Raw genomic sequence first — 15,842 nt, forward strand, 5'->3', positions numbered from 1 at the left:
GTCGTGTTCAATAGTAATTTGCTAACATAAATGTAATAAGAACAAGAAATTAATTGTTTGACACGATTTATTAGTTATTTGTAGTTATTATTATGTAGAGATCATGTATTGTTATCTTTTAGTCTATAGGAAATATGTGTTTGGGAGCATAGTTCTTATTTTTGCAGTTATAAATAATTGAGTTTAATTGAGTGTCAGAAAAAATATGTTTTTTGGAATGCCATATTCTCGTTTAGGTTAAAATAATTGTAACTAACTACTGTATCTACGACTACGTATTTGAACACGTCTTATTTATACCTTTTGAAAAATACTATTATTTTTACTGTAAAAAGGGGCATTGTTTCAACGTCTATCTCCATTTTTACAACCCAAGAAAAACCGGGTTGGACCTCTAGATTGCTATGAAAACGGATTTGATTAAGTGGTATGTTTTTATACAATTTTCTGATACATAATAAACTCTTTTTTGTATCAAATAGGCGGAGTAGTTACCTACTTACGGTTGCTAATGATATGATCCTCCCAAAATATCTCTACGGTACTTACAAAAACCCAGCTATTTAATATTCAAACCCACAGAGCGAAGAAAACTTTGATTTGTTCAAACAAAATAAATCTTTTGTCTTTCAAATAATGTTCACAATTGAATGAGGATGAACTTAAGTACCGGTCGTTTTAATTCAAGCCGTACTAACGTGTTATTTCTCAATTATAATTCTGCACTTGGACGTATTTTCCGATGTTCATGTCGTAGTATTATGACGAATCAGTTTAATTTCCATACATAATAAAAAATATGAGGAATCTCATTAATAAACATGGTACTTACTTCTTTATGGAAGATTTAATTCTATGAAAAGTATGATAAATAGACGAGGTATGTATGTTACATTGATTAGCAGGTATTCATTTATCTAACATTTTACAATAGGCTAGATGACAAAATTTCAATTATTTGTCTGTCAGACAGATAATTAGAAAATATTAGTCTCATATTTTTTATTTTCTTTCATAATTAAATAATAACAGTGCTACATCGAGTTGAAATGCCGCGATACGTCACGCTTGAATAGAATTTTTACTCAAAAGTGACGTCACGCGACATTTCAACTCAATATAATTACTGTAATTATTCGATTATGGAAAAAAATAAAAAATATGAGTCTAATATTTTCTAATTATCTGTCTGACGGACTAAATAGAATTTCGATTTCATTACCCATTCATCATCCCTATTCCATGGGGAAATTATATTTATTTTCCAAAAAATGTTGCGGTCTTCGTATTTGCTATGTAATATGGAAAATTAAAATGAAAATTAAATTGCGGAGCAATAAAAATTTCTTGTCACAATGTATCATTTTAGATGTCATTGGGTGATGAGAAAATTATTTACAAGATCGCCTTGTAAGTGGTATGGTATGGTAAGGCACAGGTGTTTTATAAATTATGTGTTGTTAGTTAACCTGCTTCTCTACAGTCGGGTAAAAAGAAAACGAGTATTTAAGTTTTTAGTTGTACTATATTTCATTTATAGTTTTGTACGCGATTGGCGGTTTATAACCGCCATAAAACCATTGATCTGCATATCTGGTTGTGTAATGCATTTGTGGAATTAATTATACGATGTTTCCAGTTGGAATAATGACGTAAGTGATTATAATTGCTATGACTGCTGATATGGGAACTTTTTTATGTGAATTTTAAAGTTGGAAATATAAGTTCGGTCTTGACGGTCTCTCTTTGAAACTGCGTATGCTTGGTTATGACGATCTCTCCCGTGGGATGTATAAGATATTTACTCGTATTTATGCCGATGGGCCTTCCTGTAACAAAGAATTTTGATTATGTATAAAAATATCACGTCATTTAGTCTCAAATGCATTAGCACAACTCTTTTATATCAGAGACAAGTGGAGGATTTGATTCGAATCTAGCAGAATAGAGAACCACCGCTACTCTTCCAATGGAAGTCGTAAAATTCGACTAAGGGACAGTCTCGATCATCAGTTCACCTCAACCCATCTTTAAATATGGGTAGATATGTACTTAAACTAAAGTAGCGCCTGAATAAGTTGGGCAAAACATTTAAAAAGGTTACTAACATAGAGATTAAATAATATAATACAATTTTTGGTTCACTATAAAATAATTAACAAATGAAAAATGATAATATTTTGTAAATGAACCTTCATGTTAGTAATAGCCTAAATTAAATCACAAATTTGACGGAAAACACGAACGAAGCAAAATGGGGTGAATAACTTGTGACATCAGTACCTCTAGCATGAACAACTTTCGTCTTCGAATCGTTTGCGTATTCGATAAAATTCGATACTCAATCTTCGAATTAAACGATAACGTGACAATTTTGATTCTCAAAATAAGTTTCTTGCAACCACATCTCATACTAAGTTCACTTTACGACACGTTCACGAGGGCGCTGTTGTAGTTTTCTTACTAAATCTTTTGATGGCGATTCGAGTACGCAAACGATTTGAATTCGAAAGTTTTTTGTGCTAGCCGTACTGTGAAGGTCAAGTTATGTTTTATAATTGGGATTAAATATAGTATTATTCTAAAATGCCATAATTTTTTGGTTGTGATGCTAATTTCTACTTTTCGAAGTCGAACATATTTCAGTCACTTATCTACAAATATAATGTACAGTTGACAGCACATCAAGCTATACATTTTCGTTGCAAAGTCGCCCGTATCGCAACTACGTAAGATACCACAGTGTTTACGTTGACGTGCTGTTGACCGTACCTACTCTATGAGATATAATTATAAGATTCTTTTAAAAAATGCTACGAGCTAGTTTGGTATAATGTATGGCTATCTATGATGAGATGTAACATTTTAAAACATCACTAATGTATTCTTATGATAATCGTTATGTTCATGATATGGTAAATTAATGCATTATGGTGTTTGATAAAAGTTTATATTCCCATTAAGCCCCATAAAAGCTTTTTAACGATGGTGTCCTTATAATCGTTGCCACTTGCGTGTCCAATGAGCGACTTTTTCTTTTTGAAACGCACGCATGGGCAGCTTTAAAAATGTATTAAATCGTCGAATGCAATTATGGCAATACATTGCATTTACAGTACACTGTATAAGAACTTAAAAAACAATACAGTGCAGTAACTGAAATAACTAACAGTAATGCACAACACTTTGATATTTATTATGATTTATGACTATAGAATAACATAAATTAATTTTATTTTATATTATTTCATTATGTGATTGATCCTTTCGAAGGGTAAAGTTTATACTTTTGCATGTAGAATAGGACGACTAATAAAGCCATTTAAATAATGAGATCCATGTATAATTAGAAATGTCATAAAATTAAATGACCTTATTCTTAAAGTAAGCTTATTGGCTCTACTAATGTTATTTCGATTATGTACTGGCTCTTTTCTGGTATTTTTTATACCTGTATTATATTGACAATAACATAAAATTTAAGATGTTGTTTTACAATGTTTAATTACTTACATTAGTTTATATTTAACCTACATCACGAAAAGGAATTAAACGACTTGGTTTTAACCTTATTAAAAATAATAAAGATAAGATGTGCAACTAAGTAGGTAGAAAGATTTATACCTTTATTATGTTGGATTCAGTCTGCATTCTAATTATCTAGATAACTGATAACGTTAATGAGTCATCAGAAACAGGATCAGGACGTAAAATGATCTAATCTAGACTAACGTGCTTTAAATATAGACTCTTTGAAAAATAGATAAAGTTCAAAATGAATAAACTGTATTTAAATATTTGATTCTAGGACAACCTTATACAGCTACTTTCACTGAAGCTTAACATCATATGGTCTAGTGATAGGGATCTAGGATCAATTTAGAAATTTAGGTACGTTTTAAAGGAACATTTACAGTGTAGAGTTAGTTTGTGCAATTATTTCCAGATTTTTCCTAATTTATTAATGAGAAAATACGAAATAAATATCTTCTCTATTTGACCTCTGGGAAATTAGAGAGAGTCGTATTCATGCTATGGGGACAAAATTACTTGATGATGAAGATGAAACCCTGTTAATTAAGGGTTTTTTTTTTCAGTATAAATACAAAGTTGCTGAACTGAAAAAACCCAGTTAAGAGCAACATCTGTAATAATTATATTATTTCCTTTGTTATATCCAGTTTTATTTCCGCAGTAAGGTAACTTACGGTGGATCTTCTAAGATGTTTATTCAATCAATGTAACAAAACCAGACTAATTATGAACGAGGAAAATACGTAGATGTAGTATTTTTTGCGGTTTCATTTGCGTTCTCGAGATTATTATAATATTATTACATGTTTCATAGAAAAGTTATAACCGGCGTAGTTATTACATCAATACTTTGTAAATCAATATTAGGTACCTATGCATTTGATTTTTTTCAGGGTGATGCGATATTGTTTTCGAAATCTTTAGACCGAGTTGCTTCATCTTAGTTCAACAGTAACCCTAACCGGTATTTTGTATAGAAGTTGACAGAATTTAGACGTTTGTTATGGTTAAAGTAAGATATTGCAACCCAGCCTTAATTTTTTTTATTATTCATCTGTATTTGTTACTTTTTGTCGAGTTTAATAAAGAATAACCTATGTATAACTTATTAACTAATACATTTGGATGCAGAATTGAAGTGGCGCTCACAACGCATTAATTATAGTATAGCTATTTAAAGTATTAAATGATATTTAGACTATGTTAATTTCAACATAGTTTCAAATTTCTAGACTTTGTGGAAATACTTAAACATGCTTACCTTGAAACTAAATGTGTGGACATGAGATCATGGAACTTATTTATCGGTTGATTATTAATCGTAATATCTATTAAAGAAGAACACAGATTATATACATTACACACAGATATGTGTGTTTTCTGAGAAAATTAATATGTATGGATCTAATGGAAAATATGACTTTTTTAATGCATATCAAGGCAGGTATTTGACTGCAATCGCACCTGGTGACTTCCTCAGACTTCAGACCAACGTTTACACAGACTTTTCTCCCCAAATCTTTATTTACTTATGTTTTTGTATTTTTTAGGTTTAGGTACTATACATATAAACGCTACATCTTTGATCTCATTACTACATTGATATTTAATTAATTATTTTATTCATAGATAAATGACCTTAAAGTTAGAATTTTAAATATCTTGCTAAAAGTAATGTATCAGGCAGTAGTACTATTTATTAAGTTTTGTAACAATAAATACTTGATAGACAATTGACTCACCTTAGGAGGTAGCAGATCTCTTGCAGGTGCATTGACGTCACCGGTTGAGAGGGCAGGAGTTTTGTCGACTTTCGTTGGATTTATACCAAACGACGGAGCTCTAGTTTCATATACAGAATTCGTCCGTGTAGGTGTTATATCAGGGAGGCTAGGGGTGTTATATGCTGGTACAGGCTGATTCGGCAGTGGAAACACCTTCCAGCAAGTCACACATGACACAAGAACTGCTAGAGCAAATACCAAAATGTGTAACTTCATTTTTAAATACTTTTTTTTTATTACACGACACGAAACCTCCGCGGTGGATGCCCAAACTAGAATGTCCAGTTTCATCTTCATAGATAACGCTCAATCAATGAATATTAAAGTTACATTAGGCATCTAGTTCACCCTGAATATTTTATTTGCAAATCATTTAATGTCAAGATGGCCATTGACACTGTTACATGAACTAGCGTCAGCCCGTGGCTTTACCTGGGTGAATTTCGATCGCCCGTATTCACAAACAATACTTGCTTAAATGAAACAGCAAATTGAACGCACAGCGTCAATGCTCTATTTAAATAGAGCTCTGTGATTTCTTCATATGTCACCCTGAGCGTCCACGCGCACTGTCAGACCTCATAGTAATGTTTGTAAAAAGGGCGTTTACTTATTTCTTCTTGCTACACTAGACTAAGAGCAAAAATAATATTTCCTATTTCAGAAAACCTTCCTTGCCTATTTCAGATTTTCAGACCCCATCAATTTAAATTTCCCTTTGTTTTGTTAATCTTCAAAATCAAATCAATTTCTTGATAGAAACGAACATAATAACAAACAGTTGGAGTTACTTTTGTATATTAATATTACTATACTCGTATGATTGTGTATCTTTCTTTCAGTATTCGAAAGTGTTTCTACCTACGCTATTATTGCTCATGAGCGAGCACTATTGTGTAAGTGGTAGAGACCAATTGGGTAAAATTATTTGCTGTAAACAACTTTTAAAAGGAGTATTTTTAGAATAATATTTCCACTTGAGTCATATTCATATATGTTTACAATGCATTATGAATGATAATTATCATTCATTTCTGACGTAGATGAATCTGATGGTAATACTCGTATGTTTAATATGCTATCAATGTTATTAAAACGATAAGAATAAGATTATTATTTGTGGTATTTCGTATAAGCTGCAAAGTAACTCCAGTAATTTGGTTGAGATTGAGGGAAGTGTCTTTAAGTTAAATTTTAATGCAGATGGTTGATCCTTATATCAACCCTCAAAGAAAAACAACATGAAATGGTAAAAAAAAAACAATCTTGGCAAGTCTTAACGCTAGAAAGCTATAGATGTCTTCCAGTCTATCCGAAGGATAAGAATATTGATTGTTAGCTTAGGATTTCCAAAATTGTATAACTATAAAAAACTCATAAAACTCACTTGTTTTTGCTAGTAGGCTTTTAAAAAGCACTTTTACACGTCCCAGTATTAACCATACTATATCTTCGGGACAATAAATGGGCCAGTGCTGAGAAGAAGCAGCGCAAGAAACTCAGTCACTACTGTCAGCCTCTTTTTCAAGGGTTTACCGTCTTTAAAATATACAGAGTCATAAATATTGATGCGAGCCAGGCAGTTAAACATTCCAAACATTTTTATCTTTTATATTAATCACCAACTTTATTGTAGTCTTCTTTCATTAAGGTGCCTTTAATATGAATAACATTTGAAATTAACCTAACATCTGTCGAATCAAAATATACGTACTTATTACTTGTCTAAATTTCAACGGTCTAGTTATCATCGATGGTATGCAAACAAGCGAGCCGCACAAAAGTTTGACGTTTTGAATACTTATTTCTATGACTTCATGCCATTCTTCTGGCTCCGGTCCAACTTAAGGGTCATTTATAATCTGATGATACGTGTTACGTGATTCAGAATCGCATCCTGGACTAACGCCGTCTTATTATGCATAGTACAGGCAAATCCAGTGGGCTTATTACGTCATTGTATATTCAGAAATAAGCTTTAGACTACAGACTTTTAGTAGGCCGATAGTTGGGCCCGATTCTAATTTATATGAAGAATCGGCCGATACCAATGTGCGCACTTCCATACATGCCCATACTGATTAACAGCCCGACCCAACTATGGGACAATAAGCCTGTAGTCTGCCGCTAGGATTAGCAGCTACCAAATAGATGATCTTGGCAAGTTTTCATAATATTTGACAGCAGCCGTCTCTCTGAAAAACTATATGATTTCTCGGAATTAAACCTTCTTTTATAAAACTGTGTTTAGACCATAGTTACTCGTATGTTAGCACTGCATCCAACCACATGTTATACGGTATTTGACATTTTTAATCAACCATTTTCCATGTGCGGTCATTACAGGTTGCAAACGGACGCTGAAATCCGATCCAAAATATCTGAACAGGTCTGTACTAGGTAGCTACAATAAAACCGTGGACTGTATGTACTATATCATTCTATTTCGCTCAAACTAGTTCTATCTCTGTTCTACTACANCTATGTTTGTTACGCGATAACTCCGCCAATTATGAATCGATTTGAACAAATCTTTTTTCAGCGTATAGGTAATACCTCAAGGGTGGTCCCATTTCAATTTAATAGTAAAAAAAAAACAACCCCCAAGGGTGGAAAATTAGGGATGAACTTTTTTATACGCAATATCTCCGCCGATTATGAACCAATTTGAACGATTATTTTTTTGTTGAATAGGTATTATCAAAAGGGTGGTTTCATGCGAATTTGAAGAAAATATTTCACCGCCAAGGGTGGAAAATTGGGGATGAACTTTTTATAATATACATAAAGAATATGGTATCAATGTACTGCCTACCTTCAGTGGTAACATCAAGGTAATAATTAGTTAACTAAAAAGCAAGAAATAAGTAAAATTTTATAAAAAAAAATAAAACCGACTCCAAAAAACCTACACTAAAAAGTAGAAAAATAATTACTAATTACCTAATAAATAAGTAGGTAATTAGTAATTATTTTTCTACTTTTTAGTGTAGGTTTTTTGGAGTCGGTTTTATTTTTTTTTTCTTTACAAATCAATACTCATTTCACGATTATCGTTCGTTTCAGTCAAATAACTTCCACTCTGGACAAAGGCCTTCCTAAAGGATTTACAGAACGACCCATCCTGCGCTGTCCGCATCCAGGTTCTTCCCGCGACCTTCACCAGATCGTCGGTCCACCTAGTGGGGGCCTGCCCACACTACGTCTTCACGTTTATACTACATGTTAGATAGAGTTTGAACCAAGTGATTTCATTTACATTTGTGATCAATAGACAACGGAAACAATACACATGGCCAGTGTACAAAGTCGCATGGGAAATACTACTCATTATAGACAGCTCATTACATTTTTTTCGTGGTATTACCACAGAATAATAATAAGTACTACGTACAGAAGTTTTACTTCGCGAAGGTATTTAAAAAAATGTATGCTCAATGTCATTAACAATATGGTGTAATTTAGCCTGTCTCAAAAGTCAAGCACAATTTTGTTGGCAAACGTCAGTGATCGGCACTGCGCCGAAGCTGTAGGGCTGACTTCGGTAAAATGATGTGACGTGAGGTGCCAAACTGCGGAAAATGGCGGAGGAAACACATGATTTAGCATGAATTATCATGAATAATATTAACTACTTATTTACCTCTCAGTGTCTTGAGGCAACTTAAAAAAGTACATTCTGTGTTTTTATTATTATTTAGGCAGTTAAATACTGCACAGTATTTAGTACACCATTTTCTTTATTTTCTTCCATCATACACAAGAATACGCGTGCGTGAGTCAATGTTCGCTCGTATGTGAGNTAGAATGACGTAATATATGGACGGCCCCATAATGAAAAAATATCACTTCTTTACCTCTATTAGCGGTAATTGATCTCTTAAAACCTGTTAAAGTACCTAAGTGGGTTAGTGTTACAAAAATAAGTAGGAAAAATAAAATTAATTAGTATCGGCAATTTAAATATTTAATACGCTTACAAAATCTCTTTTAAGCTTCCGCTATTTCTATGATGAGTCATACTGATCATACATGATACGTATCTGGCTGTAGAATGTAATGTTTTTCCTATGGTTTTTTAGTACGCTGGGCGCGAAGTTCAGGTCACGATCCGTAATTACAATAATTGTGATCCATCCATCCACAAAACATACAACACGATGCTCTGTCAGAATCCATTACCGCTATTATACACCGCGGTCTACTCTACAGTTCTTTTTTTACAAACATCTCTTCAACCATCTCTTTCAATCAATCCAAGTGCTGGCATGTGTGAGAAAGAAAGGTAGAGTCGATGTACTAATGGTTTGCAAGGTAGACCTGCTGAATTGCAAAAACTTCGATGTGCAGTGTAAATATAGCAACAGAAAGCGTTATAAAAAGGTTAAATCGGCACGCAGTCATTAAAACCTTTATTGCAAAGCTTTACACGTATTCAAACTAGTTTTGCTAGCATGGATTTAGTACGATAGCAAATAAGCATTATGTAGGAGCTTTTTCTAGTAGCTCTTCTTACAGGGTTGAATTTTAAAGTCAAAGCTTTTCTTTGGGAATTTTCCAAAGCTGCTATGCCCAAGAAAGTGGTTTTTATGTAATGTCATTGATCTTGCCGTAGCCTGACTGAAAATCATTGATGACCGACTGATGTTTTTTACTTAACAATTACAAATATCTATCTAACAACTAGCTGACCCGGCGAACTCTGTTCCGCCTTAAAGGCAGTAAATAAGCCAATTTTGACCGTTTATACCTACCCTGGACTACAACAAACATTTTAAAACCAAAATCAGCTCAATCGGCCCAGCCGTTCTCGAGTTTTAATCAGACTAACGAACAGCAATTCATTTTTATTTATATAGATTAATGCTCTCCTTTGGGAATTTTTCAAAGCTGCCATCCCACGAAAACGGTATTCATGTTTTGGCCGTAGCTTAGTCTGACTAAAACTATTGTTGACTGATTGTTTTTTTTCATACACTTACTTTAACAATTACAAATATCTAACAATCGTGCACTCCCGTTAGGCATGATGCGTTGGTTTTGGAGGTAACATGCCAATTACCAGGCAAAGATCTGCACTAATACAGCCACAGACAAAACTCAGGTCCGTGACCTAAGCTAAGTGGGATTACGACTATCGATCGTCGTGACCGTGAATGTATTCAATACAACACACGAAAACCGATACAAAAGAGTTTGAAATAGGTTGAAAAGAGGTGTCTTCTGATTAATGAAAATGAGGCATTATTGGCATTTGATTTTGAAATTAATTACGTAACTCATTAAAATGTAGAGATGTATTGTTGTAAGTAAGTGTTCTGTACACTATAACACATTAAGAAAACATATAAAGGGTCTTGTAACGCTATTACATTGACTTACATTGTGGAACATCTCGTAATATCTGTAACAAGGGTGATCTTAGCAAGAATGTAGAGTCTGATGTGTTTTGCACTCAAATCGATGTCGCGAACACTGAATACAAACGTATTTTCTTCCCATAAGTATGTTACTTAAGACTTCGGATTTTATACAAGGTTTTGGGAGCAACTTGGCATTTACATAGTAACCTAATTTGCCCATTTTCCAGAAAGACAACATTTTGCGGAAATTTCACCTAAATAATAACCTCTTTTGCCCGTTTTCACCATCAATCCTAAAATTTTAAGTGACACCTAGGAAAACAAAATTCCTGTTATGTGTTACCTTAGGGGTCACTTAAAAATTAGGTATTGATGGTGAAAACGGGCATCAGTGTTATTTTTAGATCTTATCTACCTCTTACGCTCTTTACTTATGTAAAAACCATATTATTATGAGCAGAAAAACGTACGCACGGTGTGACGGTGTGTAATGCGTTATTAATAGAGTTTAAAAGATTTTCACCTTTTAGTGCTTATTTAAGATCTTGTCTAGCTCATAAGAGCTTAAGCTCTTTATGTAAAAACCAATTTTCAGAAAAAAAAAGTTACGCACAGTGTGTAATGCGTTGTTAATTGGCTTGATTGATGGTGTCTTAATTGTCTAGGTGCATATTTACACTATCGTTAAGTTCACTAACTACGTGTACATGATCACGCGTTTTTATTTACTTTAGTAAATAGCTTCTTATTAATTGATTCACGACAGCTTCCTGTATTTAATCATAATTAGGCTGATAGGAGCTTGTTTTTGTTTTGGATAAAAATATAATTGGTTTTAATAATTGATGGTGTACGGTTTTTTTCAGTATACTTAGATCCCTTTCTGCCTGAAAAATGCTACTCGCATCTTCATCATCTAGTATTGATCACTGAATGAATACTCTTTATAAACTTAATCATGGATAAGTTTACAAAATGAGACATTAAATACTAATAGCAGGTGTGTAGACAGCTACAGGTGTGTAGATACATGATCGTATCACTATGGTAGGTCTTTAAAGTAAGAAATTAAGTATAAACTTGGGCATTGGTAACGATAAACCGGATTTTTCAACCGTGAATACCATTTTTACAGTGTAATGAGTAGATATTGTATATACCACACCAATTACACAGCATTATACTCGTAGATATACACAACTATACGAACTGTTGGCAGGTTTGCGTCTTCCAATTAAATTGATCACGTTCTTCAAGCATGCAGTTCGATTGTGATTTAAAATATTAATAGATGTTTGTGATAATAATAATAACGTTAAGCTTCGAGTTCTTGTCAAAATGCGCAAACGCCTGTACAGTCGACAACATATCAAAATTAAACGTGCTCAAACTTTACTGCATTATCGCACTTATTTCAATATGTAAGATGCCACTATATCTAGCATCGTAATCGCTGTCGTATGTACTTAACAATGATTCTAAAGAATCTAAAAGCACACAAAACATGACCCTCACGTACAAAGCTTTCGGCTGATTACACCTTTGTGATCTGTCCGTTTCAAGGAAAAGTCCCTCCGTTCGATAGAGGGTCGTCGACATACACTAAGAAGAATCCGTATCCTACTACGTCTAGACTTTAAACCTAGATAACCTGGACCTCTGGATTGGAGCTTGACGTCACATTGATGCGTAGATAATACTTACGTCGGTGTGTGAAATGTCGTCTGGTGATTGCAAATACGCATTCGTATTGACGATAGCACATTAAGGTAAACAGAAAACATCTTTTGTAGTTGTATTAAGTGCTATTTTACAACAATTTATAGTCTGAAGGCTGTCATCTGAACATAACTTCTAGTAAAAGAAGATATGAGTAAAGTATTGACTAGTTATAACTGGTAAATAATATCATGCTTGCTTTTTAATTAGTTTTTATTAGTTGTTTAATATTACTTTGCTTATGAATTGAAATTTGAAACACAAACTTAAACTCTATCTAAGATTCATATTAGAAAAGCTTACATAATATTATGTTATGTGGGATCACCTAAATCTTTTATGATAGCAATGGTACTGCTTCGTATAGTTTGAAGCCCCATAACGGTTAGCAGGCGTAGTCAATGAGGCTGACATCTGGATCTAACAATCGTGCTTGAATTTGCTATAAACAAAATAAACGGACACATCGAAATATGTGTAGAAAGTTGAAAAATATTTTTTTATATAAAATGTATTTTAAAATGGTAGGCCATTTTATGATACGAATTCTGAAGTGAACTGTTTCCAATTTGAAACTCACTCTATCGCTTTTAATGCAAGTTCGTTCGTTCGTTCGTTTCAGCCGAAAGACGTCCACTGCTGGACAAAGAACAGGCATTTAATGCAAGTAAAAGAGGGGATATTTTCTTACGCCAATCTACCCAGAACACTATCATAGGCCACCAATTTTTACACGTCTTGTAGAAGCATGAAAATCTTTAGGCGCCTTAGGTTGTTTTCCCTTCCAGCACTCAAGTCTATGGAGTAGTGTGAATGAGCGTCCGAAATTAATTTTCATTTCATGACTATGAATGGTTTGCCGAACAGAATGATTTAATGTCGATAATAATATTATCATGAAGCTTTGTTTAATAAATGAAAAATGCAAGCTGAATATACTAGAAATAACTTCAAAAATAAACTCGAATTATACGATTCGATATGTGATTAAGAAAATGAACGAAAATAATTATTTCCGATGCCCATCCTATAGATTCAGGAAAAGTAGCTGAATTCTAGGTATTTTCAGGTGTATTAATAATTATGTTTGAGGTTAAATGTAAAAAACAAAAGAAAAATAACACTTTTCTATTTATTTTTAATCACTATCTTACAAAGTAAGACAAGGAAAACAGTCGGAATTCATTACAATTATTACAATGGTAATAAAAACATTGGAAGATTCTATATAATTCAGTAGCATGAACTGTTATAATAAGTAGGTCTATAAATATGTTGATAGGTAGGTATATGTATAATTTAATAACATGTTTGATTGATGATTATATTTTTAATCTTATTCATTTTTATTGCCTTTTGTATTATACAAACCACTGAAACAAATGAAGAAAATGAGAAAGTATGGCAGTCTAATAACCATGGTATCCTGATTTTAATACAATATTATGGTTAAAATACAATACATATTTTATTTATTCTAAAAGAAAGTATACAAGAAAATACTTCAAAAGTATAAAAATTAAATGAACCAAAGCATTTGTCTTAATATTAGTATTGCTACGTTATTCTGGTGTCATATCGAATTATCGTCCGGTCACCACTAAATCACAGATCACGTGATATTTATCACACAAGGTCCGTCTTCGGGATCACTTAACGTTTTCCGTACCTGAAAGATGAAAAAAGAAAATTAGATAAAATTGACACTTAGAAAACCCGGCTTATAGTGATGATGGTTGTGTATTATTGGTAAGTTTAGATTTACTCTTGCCTATTTAGTGTACCTACTATAAGGGCACTTCTTCGAAATTGCATTCTTCGGCTGATTCATATGGACAAATTTCAAATTCAATTTTAGGTCTGTAACATAGACTCATATGAAAATAGGTANTCGCTCGGAATTGCATGTCATTATAATAATATTTTTCAATAGCGTTCAGCCTTATTGCGTTCCTGCGATTAGATCTAGGTATTTCCTCGAGGCTCGAAAGAAATGATAACGATGACACACATTATTTATCACTATTTAGGTCGATTTAGGTATAAGAATAGGATTTAAGATACCGGGCAAGCACTCTCAAATTTAACTGCTGCTTATGACGATTTGACAGATGTTTGAGTAATGCTTAGCGTTGAATGGCGTTTCAGTATGCGAAAATTCATTTGAGTGGCGTTTAAGTGCAACTTAATTTGAGAGGTGCTTAAAAATTGAGAACTGCTCAGATATTGTTTTGAGTATGCGAAATGTAAGTTTAGGAGCTGCTTAACTATTTGAGAAGCCGTCAAATATTTAAATGGCGTTTCAGTATTCGGCCGTAAGACTGCTAAAAAGGTAATCTAAATCGATGTTGTTTGACGAAAAACAAACAAAATATTATTCTAGTACGTTCGTTCATGTTATAACTTATAATAAATGCAACGAAGCATGTAACCAATTTATGTAAGACTTTATCAGAATTAATTAGATTTGACAAAAAATGCTACAAAATCTGATATAAAATTACGACGTTTTTGTTAATCACAATAAGTAATATCTTTAGAAAGTACAATAATTGTAGCATGTCGTGTTCAATAGTAATTTGCTAACATAAATGTAATAAGAACAAGAAATTAATTGTTTGACACGATTTATTAGTTATTTGTAGTTATTATTATGTAGAGATCATGTATTCTTATCTTTTTGTCTATAGGAAATATGTGTTTGGGAGCATAGTTCTTATTTTTGTAGTTATAAATAATTGAGTTTAATTGAGTGTCAGAAAAAATATGTTTTTTGGAATGCCATATTCTCGTTTAGGTTAAAATAATTGTAACTAACTACTGTATCTACGACTCTACGTATTTGAACACGTCTTATTTATACCTTTTGAAAAATACTATTATTTTTACTGTAAAAAGGGGCATTGTTTCAACGTCTATCTCCATTTTTACAACCCAAGAAAAACCGGGTTGGACATCTAGATTGCTATGAAAACGGATTTGATTGAGTGGTTTGTTTTTATACAATTTTCTGACACATAATAAACTCTTTTTTGTATCAAATAGGCGGAATAGTTACCTACTTACGGTTGCTATAATGATATGATCCTCCCAAAATATCTCTACGGTACTTACAAAAACCCAGCTATTTAATATTCAAACCCACAGAGCGAAGAAAACTTTGATTTGATCAAACAAAATACATCTTTTGTCTTTCAAATAATGTTCACAATTGAATGAAGATGAACCTAAGTACTGGTCGTTTTAATTCAAGCCGTACTAACGTGTTATTTCTCAATTATAATTCTGCACTTGGACGTATTTTCCGATGTTCATGTCGTAGTATTATGACGAATCAGTTTAATTTCCATACATAATAAAAAATATAAGGAATCTCATTAATAAACATGGTACTTACTTCTTTATAGAAGATTTAATTCTATGAAAAGTATGATAAATAGAC

This window comes from Ostrinia furnacalis, unplaced genomic scaffold (assembly GCF_004193835.3).
Source record: "Ostrinia furnacalis isolate ACB-3 unplaced genomic scaffold, ASM419383v2 OfSCF7173, whole genome shotgun sequence".
Lineage (NCBI taxonomy): Eukaryota > Metazoa > Arthropoda > Insecta > Lepidoptera > Crambidae > Ostrinia > Ostrinia furnacalis.